Below are 20473 nucleotides of genomic sequence, written 5' to 3'. Positions count from 1 at the left end.
ATAATATGTGAAAATATAGGGTGTGGTTACCATTCCAGAACAATAGTCATTACTTCCTTCCTAGATCACTTCCTCTTTAAAGATTGAAAGGAATATCCTCCTTTCTCTAATCAATATTCCATCCCTTTTCAATAACAATCTAAGAAGGTACTTCCTTTGAATGGGTTATAGGCCAATAGATGCAGGGTATGGGAAAGATTAGCATCAAAAGAAAAAAGGTTAGATTTAGTTAAACTTTGATCTATTTCCTGTAATGTTAGCCTTTGTTCTTTGCTTTTTAAATATATTCAAACAGGGAAAAGTCTAGAAAGGATTTTTTACATCAGAGAAATATTACTTCTTAACATTTTAAGTTAAAATGAAAAAGGTTTTTTAATATGTTCTCCTTTGGTTATGCTGTAGAGTGGGGTGTTTTTTTTTATATATAGGATGAACCAGATGACATCTGAGATGTCTTCCAACTATATTTTTCTGTGATGCTATGATTTGGTAAAGCGCTTATTTTAAAGATGAAAGCCCTGAGGCTCAAAAATGTGAAATGATTTGTCCAAGGACATATAGAAAGTTGATGATACACTCCAAACTTTTCAAAGTGTTTCTTAATCTTGCTCAATTTGTTTTATCTAACCTCATCGCCTACTAATCTCTAAGATTTACTCTTTGCTCTAAGACAAATGGTCTCCTCATTGTTTTAGGATTATATTTGCTCATTTCTAATTTCTTCTCTATAAACCCCAGTGACTCCCTATTATCTCCAGGATCAAAAACAAAAACCTCTATTTGGTTTTTAAGTACTTCATAACCTGATGCCCTCCTACCTACATTTCTAGTCTTTCTTCACCTACTCCTCTTGACATAGTCTACAGTCCAGTTAGACTAACTTCCTTGCTGCTTCTGTAACGTGACATTCCATCTCCTGACTCGATGAATTTTCACTGGTTATCCCCCATTCCCAGAACTCTCCCTTCTCATCTCTGCCTCCTGGCTTCCTTCAAGACTCAGCTAAAATCCTACCTTCTGTAAGATGCTTTTCCTGGTTCCCTCTTAATTCTAATGCCTTCTCTTTGAGATAGGCTTCATTTAATCCTGTATGTAACTTATTTATACATATGTTGTCTCCCCCATTAGATTGTGAGACCCTTGAGGGCAAGTTCTGTTCTCTTTTTGTCATATCTCCAGTGTTTAGCACACTGACTGTCACATAGTAGGCATTTCATAAATGCTTGTTGACTAGACTTGATTACCCTAATGCTCTTCTCCTATTACCTTGAATGCCTGTCCTTCCTCCTTTGAAAGCTTATCTGTATCATTTAAGGGCTGATGGGCTCACACCTCCTTCAAGAATTCTTTCCAAGTGTTTCTGGTGACATTGATTCCTTTTCATTTTCTTATTGGACACAGCCTCTATTTATATGATAATTAAAAAAAGCTTCGTTGATGATGTTTGCTTTTACAGCACAGTCATTTCTCTGCCAACCCTCCTTCATCAAACCCTGTCTTGTAACACAAAAAGAAAAACAATTCATCAAAATCAACCAAGTCAGTGACATTTGACATATATCATATTTTGCAACTCTAGTCTCCACCTCTCTATTAAAGAGATGGCAATATGTTTCCTCATGTGTTCTGCAGTCTGGGATTGGTTACTGTACTTAATAAGAGTTTAGCTGCCTTTTAGTATTATTTTACTTTACCTTATTGTAATCATTGTTGATATGATTCAGAGACATAATTTGTACCTACTGCAGAAAGGAGAGAAAAATTAGGAGGCAAGACAGTGCCTGGCTGAGGTGCAAGGTTTTTATGCAACTAGGCAATGGATGTAGGGTCCGTTGTTGTTTGTCCTTCATTCTCGAAGAGGACCATGACATCAGGGAGGTGATGCTGTGACACACAGGTGAATTGGATTTAAGTGAGAGAGGGTTGTGCAAAGTTACCAGCCTCACTTTCTCTCTGGACCCAGCTGGGTGCAATGGTCAAATACAAATCAGGACAACTGAAGATGGTCTTGGATGAAGTGGGAGACCTTTGTGGCCTTTTTAAGCTAAGGTCTTTAACAGGTCTCATTTTGACTGAGGCAATGCCCATTCAGTGATTAAAACTAGGTAAGAAATGAGCCAAAAAATGGCCTCTTTTATCTAGTAAAAAAAAAAAAAACAATCTGGGACGGGAAGACCCCCAGGGTTTCTGGCCAAAACTGAAACAATTGCTATTTACATTCAACTCTGAGCCAATCAGGGCCCAAACAATGACCAAATGGGGCTTGGCCTGGGACCTATTGTTGGTCAATCATGAGAGCCAGAGTGATCTGGGTTTAAGGCATCATCTTTAAAGAAATCTATCCTGGTAAACCCCAAGATATCTTGCAAGGTTTCAGTGATCAAAATTTACATTCCTTTTGGCAGACCACCTTCAGGAAAGGAAGAAAGAAAGAAAGAAAGAAAGAAAGAGAAAGAAAAAAGAAAGAAAGAAAGAAAGAGAAAGAAAAAAAGAAGGAAAGAAAGAAAGAAAGAGAATGAAAAAAAGAAAGAAGGAAAGAACTGTGTTGCCCAACTGGACAGTTCCAGTTGGGTCCCCAGAGGGTCAGCACCCACTGTTTACAGAGGTTGTTGTTTGTCCTTCATTCTCTTTCTCTCTTTTATTTTTTGTGAGGCAATTGGGGTTAAGTGACTTGCCCAGAGTCACACAGCTAGGGAGGATTATACATCTGAGGCTGGATTTGAACTCAGGTCCTCCTAACTCCAAGACTGGTGCACTATCCACTGCACCACCTAGCTGCCCCTTGTCCTTCATTCTCAAAGAAGACCATGACATCAGGGAGGTGATTCCATGTCATCAGGTTGGTGATGCCATGATATGCGAGTGAACTGGATTTAAGTGAGGGAGAGCTGTGCACAGTCATCAACCTCACTTTCTCTCCGGAGCCATCTGGTTCTAGTGGCCAGATATAGATCAGGATGACTGGAGATGGCCCTGGTGGAGGGTCTAGCTGCCAAGAGAAGGAAATGTACCTCTAGTACAAGGCTGCTGATGCCAAAGGTGAGACTGGGTGAGGGATGAACTTGCCTGGTGTATGAGGTAGGAAGGGATGAAACTCCTTAACTATTTCACTGAATCAGGCCTTATTTTCCTGATCCTACTTACTTGACTCAGCATCAGTTTGTACAAGTCTTCCCATGTTTCTCTTAGCCCCTCATATTGCATTCATATGCCAAAGTATCTTCATCTATTGCCCAATCAGTGGGCTTCCATTTTATTTCCAGTTGTTTTGATGTTACAAAAATTGTTGCTATGATTATCTTGGTACATTGTCAACTTACATTTTTGTCTTTGTCCTCAGGGTATATAGGGAAGGAAGGGATAAAAAGCATTTATTAAGTTCCCATTCTCTGCCAGTCGATGTGCTAGACACTTTACAAATATTATGTAATTTAATCCTCACAACAACTCTAGGAGGTAAGTGCTAGAGTTGAGAAAACAGTCAGACAGCAGTTAAGTGATCTGCCCAGGGCCACACAGCTAATAATTGCCTAAGGCTGGATTTGAACTCTAGTCTTTCTGACTCCAGGTCCAGTGCTCTATCCACTGTGCCACCTAGCTGTCTTTACATTTTAGTACTTGATTACCTTCAATTTGCATTTCATTTATGTTATCCATCTATAATTTTTCTACTTGTTTCACATCTGAATGTTTTATCTCCCTCCAAATATTGTGAACATTTTCAAAGAAATAGCCTGGTTACATAATTCTCTCATATTCCTTCTAGTCTCTAGCACATTATGAAGTATACATAGTGAAATACAAAAAGCTCAATTTCATAAATGAATTTGAATTTGATTGAATTGAAAGTGAGGATGATTTTCCAGGATTTGTCTTAGTGTGGCACACATGGTTCTGCTGATATGTGGCATGATCATACAAATGAGCTACAGCATTTGGATGATTTCTTTAGTCAGATGTCATTTGATTATCATTTTATAGATGTTTTGGCAGCATAGACCTAGGTTGAACGTATGCTTTAGAAAATGGATGCAGAAATAAAGTGACTAAAATGCCCTTACTCTTTAGTACAGAGATTCTACTATTCTATATTTACCAAGAAAGTAACTGATTAAAAAAAATTCCTCACATATACCAAAATATGTATAGCAGCACCTTTTTGCAGTTGGGAAAAAAGCAGATGCTTAAAAAGAATTATTAGGATATAGGGAAGCATGGAAAAACTTAGATACTCTGATGAAAAGCCAAAAAAATTGCTGTTCAGTTATGTCTGGCTCTTCATGACCCTTTAGACCATACTGTCCATGAGATTTTTCTTGGCAAAGATACTGGAGTTGTTTGCCATTTCTTTCTCCAGTGAAATAACACTAACAGGGTTAAGTGACTTGCACCAGGGTCACACAGCTAATAAATGTCCAAGTCTGGATTTGAATTCAAGTCTTACTGACTCCAGACCCAGTGGTCTATCTGCTTGGCACCCTAGCTGCCTCTTAAAAAAACTATATATATATATATATATATATATGTACATATATATATGTACATATATATATACACATACATACATGTATATGTCCATATACATGTGTACACACACACACATATATATACACATATGTATGTTAACTAAAATAACGCCATAACAGTAACTACAACAATGTTAATGGAAAGAACCACTACCACAAAACTTTTGAATACAAATGTTTCAAAGTTAAAAATGTACAAAGATCAAGCCCAAAGCCCCAAATAAGAGTTCTGAGAAGACGTCTTTTCCTAGTCCTTTGCAAATGTGGAAGATCCACAGGTATGGAATGTTACATATATTTTCAGATTTCTTCAAAGTATTTATTGGTTTTGACAATTTGTTTTCTCTTCTTTTTTCTTTTTTTTACTTTTAAAATATTCTTTGGTTGTGGAGTGGTGGTGTAGGATAATAGTAGAAATTTAAATGATATAAAAAAGGTCAATAAAGTTTGTTTAAAAAAAGAAAAGTAAATTCAGAGCTTTTTGTGGTAGCAAAGAAATGGAGAAAAAGTAGATGGCTATTGATTAGAGAATGGATAAACACATTGTGGTAGATGAATATAATGGAATAGTACTCTGCTGTTAGAAATTATAAATATGAAGAATTCAGAGAACCATGGGATTCTTTACATGAATTTATATATAGTCAAATGAGCAGAATCAGGACAACAGTATCAACAATCACTACATCAATGTAAATGGAAAGAGAGAGAGAGAGAGAGAGAGAGAGAGAGAGAGAGACAGAGAGTGAGAGACAGAGATAGAGACAGACAGAGAGAGACAGAGAGAGAGAGAGAGGAGAAGAGGAGAGGAGAGGAGAGAAGAGGAAGGGGGGAAGGGGAAGAGAGAGAGAGAGGGAGATAAAGAGAGAGACAGAGAGACAGAGACAAAGAAAGATTGAGAGAGAGAGAGAAAGAAAAAGTACTCTTTATTAAGAATGAACAAGTGACCAAGCTTGGCCTCAGGAACAAAAATATTTAAGAAAATGGTCCTCCTTGTCTCCTTTCTTTTCAGAAGTGGGAGACTATGGATGCAGAATTTTGTATATGTTGTTATATTCAATTGATGTGTTGGTTAATTTTGCTAAATTGTTTTTCTCCCTCTTTCTTTTTTATTATTTGCAACAAGGTTATAACAAGGATGATCCCTGGGGTGGGGAAAGAAGAAAAGTATATTCAGAAACAAAGATCATATTAAAACAAAAGCTACATTATTATTATTTTAAACAAATAACATATTTTTATGAAAAAATTACTGTTTTCCATAATAAAAAATCACTGATAAGAGTATTATTTTGAATAATTTTTAAATTACATGTGTAAACAAGTTTTAACATTCCTTTTTTAATTACAATTTTGAGCTCCAAATTCTTTTCGTCCCTTCCTCCCCTGACTCCTCCATGAGATGGCAAGCAATTTGATACAGATTATATGCATACAATCATGCAAAACATATTTCCATATTATTCATATTGCAAAAGAAAACACAGACCAAAATATGAAAAAAGTGAAAAATTTTATGTTTTGATCTGCATTCAGACTCTATCAGTTCTTTCTCTGGAGGTGAATAGTAGTTTTCATCATGAGTCCTTTGGAATTGTTGGATCATTGTATTAATCAGAATAGCGAAATCATTCACTGTTGATCACTGCACAATATTGCTGTTACTGTGTACAATGTTCTTCCAGTTCTGATCACCTCACTCTGAATCAGTTCATGTAAGTCTTTCCAGGTTTTTCTGAAAGCATCCTTCTCATCATTTCTTATAGCACAAGAGTATTCCATGTAAATTATATAACACAACTTGTTCAACCATTCCCAAGTTGATGGGTATCCCCTCATTTTCTAATTCTTTGCCACCATAAAAATAACTGCTATAAGTAATTTTGGTCAAATGCCCCCTGTCTATGTATTCTCCTTCTAACTACTCTAATTAAGAAAAAGTTCTTAAGAGCCACAAGTACCATCTTTCCATGTAGGATGTAAAAAGTATGATTTCTCTTTCATGTTTACCTTTTTATGCTACTCTTAAGTCTTGTGTTTGAATGTCAAATTTTCTATTTATTTAGAGTATTTATTTATATACCCTTTTTATTCTATTCTATTATTATTTAGCTCTGGTGTTTTCATCAGGAATGATTGAAAGTCCTCAATTTCATTAAATATCCATTTTCCCCCTTGGTTTTGCTGGGTAGGTGATTCTTGGTTGTAATCCTAGTTCCTTTGTCCTCTGGAATATCACATTCCAAGCCCTCTGATCCTTTAGTTCAGAAGCTGCTAAATCATGTGTTATTCTGTTACTACATAATATTTGAATTTTTTCTTTCTAGATGCTTACAATATTTTCAACCTGACCTGGGAATTCTGGAATTTGGCTACAATTTTCTAGGGAGTTTCCATTTTGTGATCTCTTTCAGGAAATGGTTGGTGGATTCTTTCAATTTTTATGTTACCCTGTGATTCTAGGATGTCAAGGCAGTTTCCCTTGGTATTTTATTGAAATATAATATCTAAGCTCTGTTTTTATCATAACTTTTAGGTAGTTCAGTAATTCTTTAATTATCCCTCCTCAATCTATTTTCCAGGTCAGTAGATTTCCCTGTGAGGTATTTCATATTTTCTTATTTTTTAATTCTTTTGACTTCATTTTATTGTTTCCTGATAGCTCATGGAGTTATTTGTTTCTACTTGCTCAATTCTACTTCTTAAGGAATTATTTTCTCCAGTGAGCTTTTGTATCTCTTTTTCCATTTGACTAATTCTACTTTTTAAGGAATTCTTTTCTTCAGTTAAGTTTTGTATCTTTTTCCTTTAGGTGAATTCTGCTTTTTAAGGAATTCTTCTCTTCAGTAGATTTTTGTGCCTTTTTAATATTTGGCCTATTTTTTTAAAGTCTTATTTTTTCATTATTTTTGTGCTTCCTTTACCAAGTTATTAATTCTTTCTTGCATTATTTTAATTTCTTGTCCCTATTTTTTTCTCTGTTTCTCTTACTTGATTTTTAAAATACTTTTTGAGTTATTCCATGGTCTGAAACCAATTCACATTTTTCTTTGAGGTTTTGCATGTAGCTACTTTGGTCTTATTGTCTTCTTCTGAGTTTGTGTTTTGGTCTTCACTATCACCATAGTAACTTTCTATGGTCAGGTTCTTTTTTTTTTTGTTGTTGTTTGCTCATTTTTGTAGCCTTTTCACTTACTTTTAACTTTACATTAAAGTTGGACTCTGCTCCTGGGGTAGAGGGGCCATTCTCCCAAGCTTCAGGTTTTTGTGTTGCTGTGTTTAGGACTAGTTCTGGGAGTCTATAAATTTCAGTTTTTCCAAGGTGGCATGATCTAAGGAGAGGTGTGGTCAGTGCTGTTTTGGCCTGCACTGTGGTCTGTGCTCTTTTCCATCCTGGAACTTTGACTAGGGTCTCTGCTTTTCCTACCTCTTCTCCTTGCCTTGGTACTGTGACCCAAAACTACATATGAGCAATGCAATAGAGTCCTGCACCCAGTTCCAGCAAAGAGTCTCCTGTAATCTCCTGACTAGTTTTCCAAACCCCTTACTGTCTGTGGGCTGAGAACTCCATAAGCTGCCTCTGATTCAGTTGCCTCCAAGGTTTGCTGCTGGTTTGCTGGGGTGTGGCCTGTGCTGCTGCACTCCACTTTTACCCCAGTGGGACAGACATTTCCTGCTGACCTTCTAAATTGTCTTGGGCTAGAAAATTGTTTCACCCTGTCCTTTTGTTGGTTCTGTCACTCCAGAATAAATTTTGAGGTGTTATTTTATGTTGTCAGAGGGGAATTTGGGAAAGCTCAGGTGAGTCCATGCCTTGACTCTGCTATCTTGGCTCTTATATTATTTTTAAAAGGTTAAAAAAAAAACAACATGCATAGATGACACTCTTCACTCAGGCACTTGGCCAGTTTGAAAATACCACTAGTTCCTGAGTCAGCAGTTCTATTCTGTGCCCTGGAGCAGAGATATGGAATACAGTGCGGCATTCCATTTAGCAGTTTGTTGGCTACTAATTATGCTTGCTAGGAAATATTCCCTGTTGTACTTGATCTCATTAAATGATATAACATAACAAGAAGATATTTCTCCCAAAGTCAGTAATTTTATGTTTGGTATTTTAAATTTATTTTTGTTCAATTGCTTGCATGCCTTGATTAGAAGGAGTATAAGCCATTTCTGAAAGCCTGACTCTTCAGGTAAAGGGAGACCCATTTCAAAGCTGCTCTTTTGAGTACAGCAATATGACTCATTTTATTTGTATCAAATTGTGTGTATTTCATAGGTTTTTTCCCCCATAAGAAAATGCATTGACAAGAGGGGAGTAGTTTGCTTATTTGGGGAAATGGATGAACCTGTCCTAGCAACATTATTTTGATTAAATTATTTATTCCTAGGTATCAAATAGTATCTCATAGTCCTGATTTTTCATTCATGGGGCTAGGGAATGAGAAACTCACTAGGAGGGCCCCCTTTTGGAATTTGGATCTCTCTGATTTCTCAGAGGTTATAGTTACCCACCTCTTGAGAAAGATTTTGATGAATGCACAAAATAAACAGAGAGACTAAGGCAATGGAGAATTGAGTGGACAGGAGATTGCTTGCCAAATGCAATAAACCTTGCTTTATAAAAATGATAATTTTTGAGATGGTGTTAGAGTTTTCTCTGTACAAAGTTGCCTGGGTTCATAATCTTTCCTGGAATAAAACTAGAGTGTCTTAAAGATCCTTGATAATGGATTAAAGGATAAGGGATAATTCCTTCAAAGTTCTTTTGACTTTTCTCCGCAATATTTGTAGAGAATTGGTCACCTATCAGCATGTGACCTGAGATGTTGCTTATTTCCCTGGTACAGGAATGTTCTAGTGCCACATTTCTGACTCTTAGTGGTACCTTGATGAATATTAGTTCCTGGTCCAGATGTGGTAGTACATGCTTGTAATCTCTGCTACTAGGGTGGCTAAGACTGGTAGATCTCTTGAACTCAGGAGTTCTGAACTGCTAAGCCACTGGATATTCATACTAGGTGGAGAAATGATATAGTGATCCCTAAAAGCAGAGGGCCACCAGCCTGGCTAAGGAGTAGGTGAATCAACAGTTCATGGCCCTTGTCATAAAATGGAACAGATCAATGTTCCCATGCCAATCAGCAGTGCTATTGAGTCTATGAATGGCCACTTCACTTCAAGCCTAAATCATTTAGGGAGACCCAATCTCTTAACAAATTAGTTTCTGGAATAGAAGAGATAACATAAGGAGAAATAATAGTTATATATATATATATACACATATACATAATATCTATCTATCTAAGTAATTATGTACCTTTTGATAAAGGCATGTGATTAATTATAGAGCACCCAATCAAGTAGAATCAATAAGTATTTATCACACGTCTACTATGTTCCAGGCATTGTGCTAAGTGCTATGCATATAAATAAAAAAGCAAGGCAGTACCTACTCTCAAACTGGTGTTCTGTTGAAGGCACATAACATGTTAAAAGATAAGATATGTGTGCAGCAAATAAAAAATCATGGGGAGTGTCATATCAAATAAGGAAATCAAGGAAGGTCTTCATAAGGAACAGATTTTACAAAGGCACACAATTGGATAATGAAATGTCATTTATGAGAAATAAAAATAGGCTTAATTGGCTGGGACTTGAAAGGAAGAATGTGTAATCAGTTCAGAAAGACAGACTGAGATTCATGGTGTGCACATGTAGGCTGCAGCATATTGCTAACAACGATTTACCTGTGATTTATATTGTAAGGGATAGTGTCTGGGAAATGTATGACGTCCCTCAAACACCTTAATGTACTCATTTTTCATGATCAACTCCTTCATTTCACTTTGGCCACACACAAAGGTGACTATGCTCTTGTTCTTGCCATCATGCCTAAATACATCATCTCCATCTTCAAGAATTTCAAAATCTTCTAATCTGATCACAATCTGTTGGCTTTCTACCTCTCCTTCTGCCTTCCCTTACCAAACCCTGCCCCAATCTCTTGACTCCTCAGTTCTCTCCCAAACCATTGCCTCTGAACTAGCCCCTCTCTCCTCTTTTCCCATTTTGACTCCTTGGGGAATGAGTCCAACCTTATAGTGTTCTCTTCCCTTGAGTCTCTGTCCCCCTTATCATTTTGCCAGTTATACCCTGCCAAGACTCAGCTGTGGATCATTCCCACCATCTGCTTCCTATACTCCTACACCCATGTTGCTAAACAAAGGTGGAAAAAATCACACAACTGTTCTTCTGACTGGGCTCACTGCAAATATGTTACAAAACCTCAACTAGGCTTTACTGCTGCTAGGCAATCTTTCTGCACTTCTCTTATCAATTCACTATCCCACTCTTCATAGCAGCTCTTCCAAATCTTTTCATCCCTCCTTACACCTCCCATGGTTCCCCTACCCCCACCCTCTCAGCTGAGAATCTTGTCTGATATTTTGTCAAAAAAATTGTGGTCATTTGCCATAAGTTTCTTTTCCCCTCTTCCTCATTTCATATCACTAAAATGCTTTCTGCCACTATCTACTGCTTCACTCCTATCTCATATGAAGAAGTGGCCTTAATACTTCCCAAAGCAAATCCCTCTACCTTCACAAGGAATTTCATTCCTTTCCATCTCCTCCTACAAATTATCTCCTCTGTTATCCCAACTCTCACTTCTCTTCAATCTTTCCCTGTATACTGGCTATATATGGTATACTCTGCTGCCCCAAAATGTGAACATGTCTCCTTTATCCTCAAAAACCCTGTTGAGCTATCCTGTCTAGGTCTTTGGGACACCACTTTCTCCTGGTTCTCCCCCTATCTATCTTATAGCTCCTTTTCAGTCTCCTTTCCTGGATCTCCATCAGGGTGATGGGCAGCCTACAGGACTCTGTCCTGGGTCCTCTTCTCTTCTCTCTAGGTGTCTTCTCTTCACTTGGTGACCTCATCAAATCCTATGGATTTAATTACAATCTTTATACTGATGATTCTCAAATCCCCATCCTGTCCAACCTCTCTGCTGATCCCCAATCTCACATCTTCAACTGCTTTTCAGATATCTCAAACTGGATGTCCAGTTGACATCTTAAACTCAACATGTCTAACACAGAATTCATCTAAAAACCTCCCCACCTCCTTCTTTCCCTATTATTGTAGGGGACTCCCAGTCCCTCAGGCTCATTACCTAGATGTTATCCTCAACTTCTCACTATCTTTCACCCCCCCACCCACATCCAATATGTTGCCAAGGATGGTCAATCTCACCTTTGCAACCTCTCTTTGTAATACTTTCTCTCTTTGATACTGCTACCACCTTGGTGTAGACCCTCATTACCTCATATTTTGACTGGTGCAAAAGCCCCCTGGTGAGCCTGTGTTCTTCAAGTCTTTTTGCACCTCCAACCCATCCTCCATTCAAAGTGGTTTTCATAAGTATAGGTCTGACCATGTTACCTCCTACTCAATAAACTTCAGTGACTCCCTGTTACTTCCAGGATCAAATACATAATTCTCTGACATTCAAAGCCCTTCATAACCTAGCCCAACAACACACTTTCTAACATTCTTACACGATAATCCCTACTACATACTCTTCATTCTAGTGGCATTGGATTCTTTGCTCTTCCACAAACAACATGCTCCCATTTCTTGTCTCTAGGAATTTTCTCTGGCTGTTCCCCCATGCCTGGAATGCACTCTCTCCCCATCTCTACCTACTGGCTTCTCTGGCTTCCTTTCAGTCTCAACTAAAATTCTAACTTTCACAGGAAACCTTTCCCAACTTCTCTTACTTCCTTCCCTCTGTTAATTATCTCCTGTTTTTCCTATATATGTCTTGTTTATACATATTTGTTTGCCTGTTGTCTCCCCCATTATAGTGGGAACTCCTTAGGGACAGGGTCCCCCACCCACCCTCATTGAAAAGGCAAGCAACTCAATATAGGTTATACATGTGCAGTTATGCAAAACACTTCCAGAGTAGACATACTGTGAAAACTAACTCTATTTCCCTTAATCCTATTCCCTCCCATTTATTCTATTCTTTCTTTTGACTCTGTCCCTCCTCAGAAGTATTTGCTTCTGATTACCCCCTTTCCCAATCTGCCCTCCTCTCTATCATCCCCCTACTCTTTTGTTCCCTTCCCCTCCCTATTATCCTGTAGGGTAAGACAGATTTCCATACCCAATTGAGTGTGTATGTTATTCCCTCCTTGAGTCAAATCCTATGAGAATAAGATTCACTCATTCCCTCTCACCTTCCCCTGTTTCCTCTCCACTGTAAGAGCCTTTTCTTTTCAGTTTTTGTGAGATAATTTACCCCATTCTACCTCTCCCTTTCTCCTTCTCCTAGTATAATCGTCTCTCATCCCTTCATTTTATTCTCCAGATATGACCCCTTCATCTTCAACTCACCCTGTGCCCTCTATCTATCTATCTATCTATCTATCTATCTATCTATCTATCTATCTATCTATCTATATACATAAAATTTTTCCCTCCAACTACCCTAATACTGAAAAAGGTCTCATGAGTTACAAATATCATCTTTCCATGCAGGAATGTAAACAGTTAAACCTTAATAAATCTCTTATGATTTCTCTTTCCTGTTTACCTCTTCATGTTCCACTTGAGTCTTGTATTTGAAAGTCAAATTTTCTATTCAACTCTGGTCTTTTCATTAAAAATGCTCAAAAGTCCTCTATTTCACTGAATGACCATTTTTCCCCCTACAGGATTATACTCAGTTTTGCTAGGTAGGTGATTCTTGGTTGTAATCCTATCTCCTTTACCCTCCAGAATATTATTTTCCATGTCCTGCAGTCCCTTAACATAGAAGCTGCTACATCTCATGTTATTCTGATTGTGTTTCCACAATACTTGAATAGTTTTTTTCTGGCTGCTTGGCAATATTTTGTCCTTGATCTGGGAACTCTGGAATTTGGCTACAATATTCCTAGGAGTTTTCCTTTGAGGATCTCTTTCAGGAGGAGATCAGTGGATTCTTTCAATTTCTATTTTGCCCTCTGGTTCTAAAATATCAGGGCAGTTTTCCTTGATCGTTTCTTGAAAGATGATGTCTAGGCTCTTTTTTTGATCATGGCTTTCAGATAGTCCAATAATTTTTAAATTCTCTCTCCTGGATCTATTTTCCAGGTCAGTTGTTTTTCCCATGAGATATTTCACATTGTTTTCTAATTTTTCATTCTTTTGGATTTGTTTTACAGTGTCTTGATTTTCATAAGGTCACTAGCTTCCAATTGCTCTATTCTAATTTTTAAGGAAGTATTTTTTTCAGTAATCTTTTGGACTTCCTTTTCCATTTGGCCAGTTTTGCTTTTTAGGCATTCTTCTCCTCATTGGCTTTTTGGACCTCTTTTGCCATTTGGGTTAGGCTACTTTTTAAGGTGTCATTTTCTTCAGTATTTTTTTGGGTCTCCTTTAGTAAGCTGTTGACTTGTTTTTCATGATTTTCTTGCATCACTTTCATTTCCCTTCCCAGTTTTTCCTCTACTTCTCTTATTTGCTTCTCAAAATCCCTTTTGAGCTCTTCCAAGGCCTAGAACTGATTCATATTTTTCTTGGAGGCTTTGGATGTAGGAGCTTTGGCTTTGTTGTCTTCTTCTGGTTGTATGTTTTGATCTTCTTTGTCACCAAAGTAAGATAATATAGTCTGACTCTTTTTGTGAGGTTTGCTCATGATCCCATCCAATTACTTGAGTTTTAAACTCTTTATTAAGGTAAGAGTCTGCTTCCAATGTGAAGAATGTACTTTCCCAAGCTTTGGGGTTTGTACAGCTGTTTTCAAAACTACTTCTAGGGACCTGTAAATTTTCAGTTCTTCCAAGGTGGTATGATAAGGGGCAAGGTGTACCGGTTGTGCCGACCTTGTGCCGGCCACACCGTACACTCTCCTCCTATAAGGAGCAGGCTGCCAGAGTCATACTACTTACCAGTCTTCGGAGCCTACCCAGATACACACACAGAGATGAGCCCATCAGGAGGTGCCAACACCGGAGCTTTATTCAGAGGTCATCACAGCAAGGCCAAGCAGGAAGGCCAGAGCAACAGAGCAGGAGCAAAGAGAGCCTGTGATCTGACCACGATAGTTCCTTAAGTACCTACTTAGCCCCTCCTCCTCAGCCTGCCTACTGGTCAATGATTGTAGGGTCAGATACCGGAAGGGGCTGTCTGAGTTTAGCGCACCAAGGGAGAGGGAGTGACGCAGGAGGCTAGGACCAGATACAAGAAGGAGACGTCTGGGATTAGTGCATAGACAAAGAGTACGTGACCTAGGAAGTCAGGCCCAGATACCAGGAGGAGGCGTCTGGGGTCAGTGCTACACAAAGGGAAGGTACGTGACCCAGGAAGTCAGGAAGGACACAGGAAGGAGGCGTCTGGGGTTGACATTGCATTTAGGGAGGGGACTAAGCAAAGGGAACTCGTCCTCTGCTGTCCCACTCCCACGTGGCACAGCCCCTTGCCTCAGGAGCACATGCTCCAGCTACTTCCTTGCATTCTGTACCTTCCCCAGCTTATCTCACATAGCACTGCCCACTGCCTCAGGGCTTCTCCGTATCCAGCCCATCTCAGTTCACCACAACTCCGCCTACCACAGCCCCTGCCTCGGTTACTTCCAAATACCCAGATCTTACCCCAATCTTGCCACAATGTTCACCTGGCAGCAGCCAACATCAGACAGTCCCTCACAGCAAGGTGTTTCCTCTCCACCGTCACAACAAGCTCCACCACGCCAGCGCTCTTCCTCCCCCCAGGACTGCCCCTCAGAACTGTGACCCAGATCCAAGCATGGGCAAAGTAAGAATTCCTGCCTCAGCACAGGCAAAGAGATCCCTGCAACCCCCTGTGATCAGCCACTCGATTCCCCCTCATTCTGTGGGCCAGAAGCTCAGGAAACAGCTGCGGCCCTGGGGATGGCTGAGACCTAGCTCCTTCTCTCACCGCAGTCACAGACTTTACCCACTGACCTTCTAAGTTGTCTTCAGCGTTCATGGGTTGAGAAGTCTGGAAACTGCCACAGCTGCCCGTGATTCAGTCCTCTGAGGCCTGCTCCAGGTTTGCTGTGGCCTGAGTGCCCACTCCAAGCTGCGTTCCTCTCCCCGCCCAGCGCAATATGCCTTTCCAATCAACCATCCAGGCTGTCTTGGGCTGGAAATTTGTTTCACTCTGTCTTTTTGTGGGTTCTGCTGATTTAGAATTTGTTTAGAGCCATTTTTATAGGTATTTGGAGGGATTTGTGGGAGAGCTCAAACAAGTCACTGCTTTCCCTCCACCATCTTGGCTCTGCCCCCTTCCTGATTCTTGAGTAAGAATATTTCATCCAAGGAGAAATGTGAAAAGAACAGGATCTCAGATACCCACAAATTCCCTCTGTAAAGTTCTAAAAATGCAAGAAAGTACACAAATAAAACCAAAGAGAATCAAATATAAACTCTTCTATCTAGTCCTGGGCTACACCAAAAATCTATCATATTCATGTAGTAACCCCAGATGGCAACAAATCAGGGCAAGTAGAAGATGTAGCTCAAAGCAGCCCAATCTCACATTATGAGTCAAGCCTCAAGCAGTGCTTAGGGCAGCAAAGCTCCAGAGCCCTGTCTGCATCAAGACCCAGGCCCAGAGAAGTTTTTAGGTAGCACCAACCTAACCCAGCATCCAAGCATCTTTGGCTTAAATCAGAGTAGAAGACAAGACCAGAAAATCTGGATAAAGCAGGACGCTCAAAAGTATTGGAGTGAACTTTGCCCCAGGCTTAAACCCCTAGCCCAGAAACTGATGTTAGGGGTATGAGTAAATAGAAGAAGACATTGAACACAATGAAGAAATACTTTTAACTAAGAGATACCTAAGGGGTAAATATAAAGAATATGATAATAGTTATTATTTTAATAGCACTTACTATGTGCTAGGCACTGTGCTAAGCATTGCATGATTATTAATTATCTTATTTGATCCTCACAACAACCCGAGGAGGTAGGTGAGGTGCACTGTGCCACCTAGATGCAAAAACAAAAACAAAAACAAACAAACAAAAAAAAACTCCAAAATAAGTCCAACAGTGGCTAGAGCACTGGACCTAGAATTCAAATCTGCCCTCAGACACTCAAGAGCTCTGTGATGCTGGGCAAGTCACTTAATTTCTATTTTGGATAATAATAGCACCTACTTTGCAGGGTTGTTGTAAGGATCAAATGAGATAATATTCATAAAACATTTAGCACAGTTCCTGGCACATAGTAGATAGTATATAAATGTTCACTCCATACCCTTTTCTTCTTCTATTGCCTGCATAAGGAATATGAGAAGAAATGAAACAAGAAATAAAAATGGGATAGGAAGGAAAGAATGGCAAGAAGAATTAAGACCTTAGGATGGATGGCAGCAAACCTTGCTGAGAACACTTGAGTATACGATGCTGTTCCTTAACCATTTTGTGAAATAGGTAGGATGTATATTATTATCCCCATAATAATGGGGATTTGCTCCAGGTTACAGAATGGGCAAGAACAACAAAGGCTTCCTAACAGACAATTCATGCCTTTGACACTGGCTCACAGTATACTCCCAAATGTATGTCTGAATTCCTCTAATTACCTCAAAGTCATAGAAGGAACAAAGAAATAGAAGTAGAGTGTTTTGAGTTCTTCTAAAGCAAGTTGCCGTTTAAAGTATTTTTATTGTATTATACACAGAGAGGTAGTATTTGATATATGTAAAATATTTGATATGCCCCAAACCAGAATCCTGAAGGTGGTTTGAATAGAACATAAAACTTAAAAAGTGAGAGTAACATATGAAGCCTAGAAGGTATCAAAATGTGTAATCTTTTGTTTATATAGGAAAACTTTTCAGTTTCATATTATTCCCAGAAACCATCATAATTTATCAAGAGTATTGTTTATATACAAAAATTTCAAGGTAAACTCTTTAATCTGTTTTTGTGGATTGGGGGAACTGGATGGGGAGAACATGAATTGTTTTTGTTTCTCTAATATGAGATGGCTCATTTCCTGGTTTGCTCATAAATATGTACTTCTATGTAAGTGTAAGTGCAAATGCAAAGGATTCTTGTCCTGTAAGCTGCTATAACTCATGTTATTTAGTGAAAGGCACATTGAGGGATCATTGCTCTGCATTCTTTATTGTTTTTTCTCAGCAGCAACCTATTAAAATTTTATGGTGTCTTGATTTCTATTTGCTTCAAGTGTCTTGAAGACCAATACTATACAATTTTCAACTCAGTTGTGCTGGTAACCCAAGCTGTCTAGAAACCACTCAGTCTAGAGCTTTTGTTCTCCTGGCTTTTGTCTCAACTGTAAATCAATAATGAGCTTGTGGAATTGTTTTCTGAGTTGATGGCATAAATTAAACAACCAGTTATTTATTGAATACCAGCTATATGCCCAGTAATCTGCTTGACTTCCATCTTAGTGGAAGACACAAAGGAAGAAAATGCCCCTTCCCTCAATGACCTTACAATCTGCCCACAATCAAATTCCTGACTTCCTTTGAAAATATATATATGTTACAAGCATGAAATCTCCTAAGATGTATCAAGCATCTTGGCAGTGTAAGAGAGCCCCTGATTCTCTCTAGCTCACACTTGTAATGTTCAAGGTCATGTAGTGTATATGAAGGAAAAGACCATATTCTGTGAATGGTGGTATTTGTTGTAAATAGTACTTTCTAAACAGGTGAGCTCTGTTGGATGTGGAAAGCACAAGTTATTCTTGAGCTAAGTGGCACCATGATTTTTTGTTTTGTTTCCTTAGTTAGAACCTTTTGGAGTTCTAATTCCTGTGCAAACACTTAAGGTACCACATATTGAATACAGGGAAGCCTTTATTTTACTCCATGGAAACAATGTAATAAAAAAGGGACTCACAATAGCCTACAAAACCATCCTATGATTCTTCCCTTTCTAGTGAATCTCACGTTTTGCTCTAAGGGCTTATAAAAGCATCTAGCCTTATAGCACTACCTAAAAGTTTTGATTCCTTTCAGAAGGGGAAAAAACAAACAAAAGCACTAAACTTAGATTGTTAGAGTCAATCATTCACATTTTGGTTCTTCCCATCTTCTTCTCCAGCGATACATATAGACCTCCAGCTTTGTAGTGGAGTTGATAATAAAGACTTTGACTGTCCCCAGAAGGAAATATATGTGATTTGTTTAGGGAAGGATTCCTTCCATAAGATCCGCCCATCCAAGTAACTCATGGTAATAATAACAAAAGGCAACATAGAATAATGGACAGAGAGTGGGCATTAGAGTCAGGAAAATCAGTTTTCAAGTCCTGCCTCAGTTACTTAACCTCTCAGTGTCTTTGCCAACTCGTTAAGTTTCAGAGAAGGTGCTGATCTGAATTTGTTGAGGAAATTTCTTCATCTGAAGTTCCATATGCCAGTGAGAAAAAAAGCATGATAAGTGAATTTCTTACAGTGCTTTGAGGCTTGAAAATAATTTTACAACATCATTGGGAGAGTAAAGTCAGTTTTTTTCATCCTACATATCATAGCTCTGCCATGTTGTTCCTCCTGCTCTGGGGCCACATGCTTAATCCTCTTCTCTCCAAGAAGTTGGCTCAGTCTAAGTACTCTCCCTTCCTTTTCTAGAAGGTTAGGTCCAGGAACTCTGTAGAAATTCAGCATTTGTCCAGGAAATTTATAATTCTCCAAGCTGTGAGATTGGGTTATTGGCTATGTTTGCTCTTGAGGCCCTGTGCTTGAAAGCCTGCATCACTGCTTCTTGTTGCCAACTCTTGGTCTGCGTGGATGAGAGGAGGTGCAAATGTAATATACCTCTGCCATTTATTCATCAGCTCCTGGAAAAGGGGTTGTGTGAAGGCACAGGCTTTCATCTCATACTCATCCATAGCCGTACAAGTACCTACCCTGGTCCACCTAGCTCTTGTGTAGCCCTATCAGAATGAGTCAAAGTTTACCTCAAAGACATCACTGGAACTTATGGTATAACATACATGATTGAATATGGCTCTGGGTTCAAAATAAATAGGATCACGTATCTACAAACATCTAAAAAATGAACCAGACCACGTCCTGATTGAAAAATCCAAGGCAAAATGACAGTGAGTCATTTTTACAGTTCTGGTCAATGTAGAGAAACAGACCAGGGGCAAGTGCAAGCCCTACTACAAGAAGTGCAAGTATGAGCTGGGCCACCTGACCACCAACACCATGATTGGCCCCCACCACATCCACACTGTGTGAGTCCGAGGAGGCAACAAAAAGTACTGGGCACTGAGGCTGGACATGGACAACTTTTCCTGGGGCTCTGAGTGCTGTACCTGAATAACAAGGATTATTGATGTGGTCTACAATGCATCCAACAATGAGCTGGTCTGAACCAAGACACTGGTGAAGAATTGCATTGTGCTCATTGATAGCACTCCATGCCACCTGTGGTATGAGTCCCGCTATGCCCTGCCCTTGGGCTGGATGAAGGGAGTAAAGCTGACTCCTGAGGAGGAAGAAATTTTAAAGAAAAAGCAGTCAAAGAAGATCTAGAAGAAATATGAGGAATGGAAGAAGAATGCCAAGATCAGCTCACTTCTAGAGGAACAATTCCAGCAGGGCAAGCTCCTTGCCTTCTTTGCATGGAGGCCAGGCCAGTGTGGCTGAGCAGACTGCTATGTGCTCAAGGGCAAAGAGCTTGAGTTCTACCTAAGAAAGATCAAAGCCCAAAGGGCAAATAAATTTTAACTTGGACATTCTCTAATTGAATAAATCTCCAGATTGTTAAAAAAAAAAGAATTAGGAAACAAAAAAGAACTCCATACTAAAAAGCTATTATGATGACAGAGATTCTCAAGAAATAAACCCAGAAGAAGAGAATGACTCCAAAATATGCATAACCAAAGCCTAAAAGAAAAGGGCAGCTAGGGTGGTGCAGTGAATAGAGCATTGGGC

At 39.0% G+C, this 20473-nt stretch overlaps 1 pseudogene; it reads left to right on the top strand.

Moving 5' to 3' along the window:
* LOC114037490 overlaps window positions 1-20266 on the top strand; it is a 56853-nt pseudogene extending 36587 nt beyond the window's left edge.
* The last annotated feature ends 207 nt before the right edge of the window (window positions 20267-20473 follow it).

The sequence above is a fragment of the Vombatus ursinus genome, unplaced genomic scaffold (genome assembly GCF_900497805.2).
Source record: "Vombatus ursinus unplaced genomic scaffold, bare-nosed wombat genome assembly UNPS02000582.1, whole genome shotgun sequence".
Taxonomy (NCBI): domain Eukaryota; kingdom Metazoa; phylum Chordata; class Mammalia; order Diprotodontia; family Vombatidae; genus Vombatus; species Vombatus ursinus.
The sequence above is the reverse complement of the archived record's forward strand: the minus strand, read 5'-3'. Positions and strand labels throughout refer to the sequence as shown.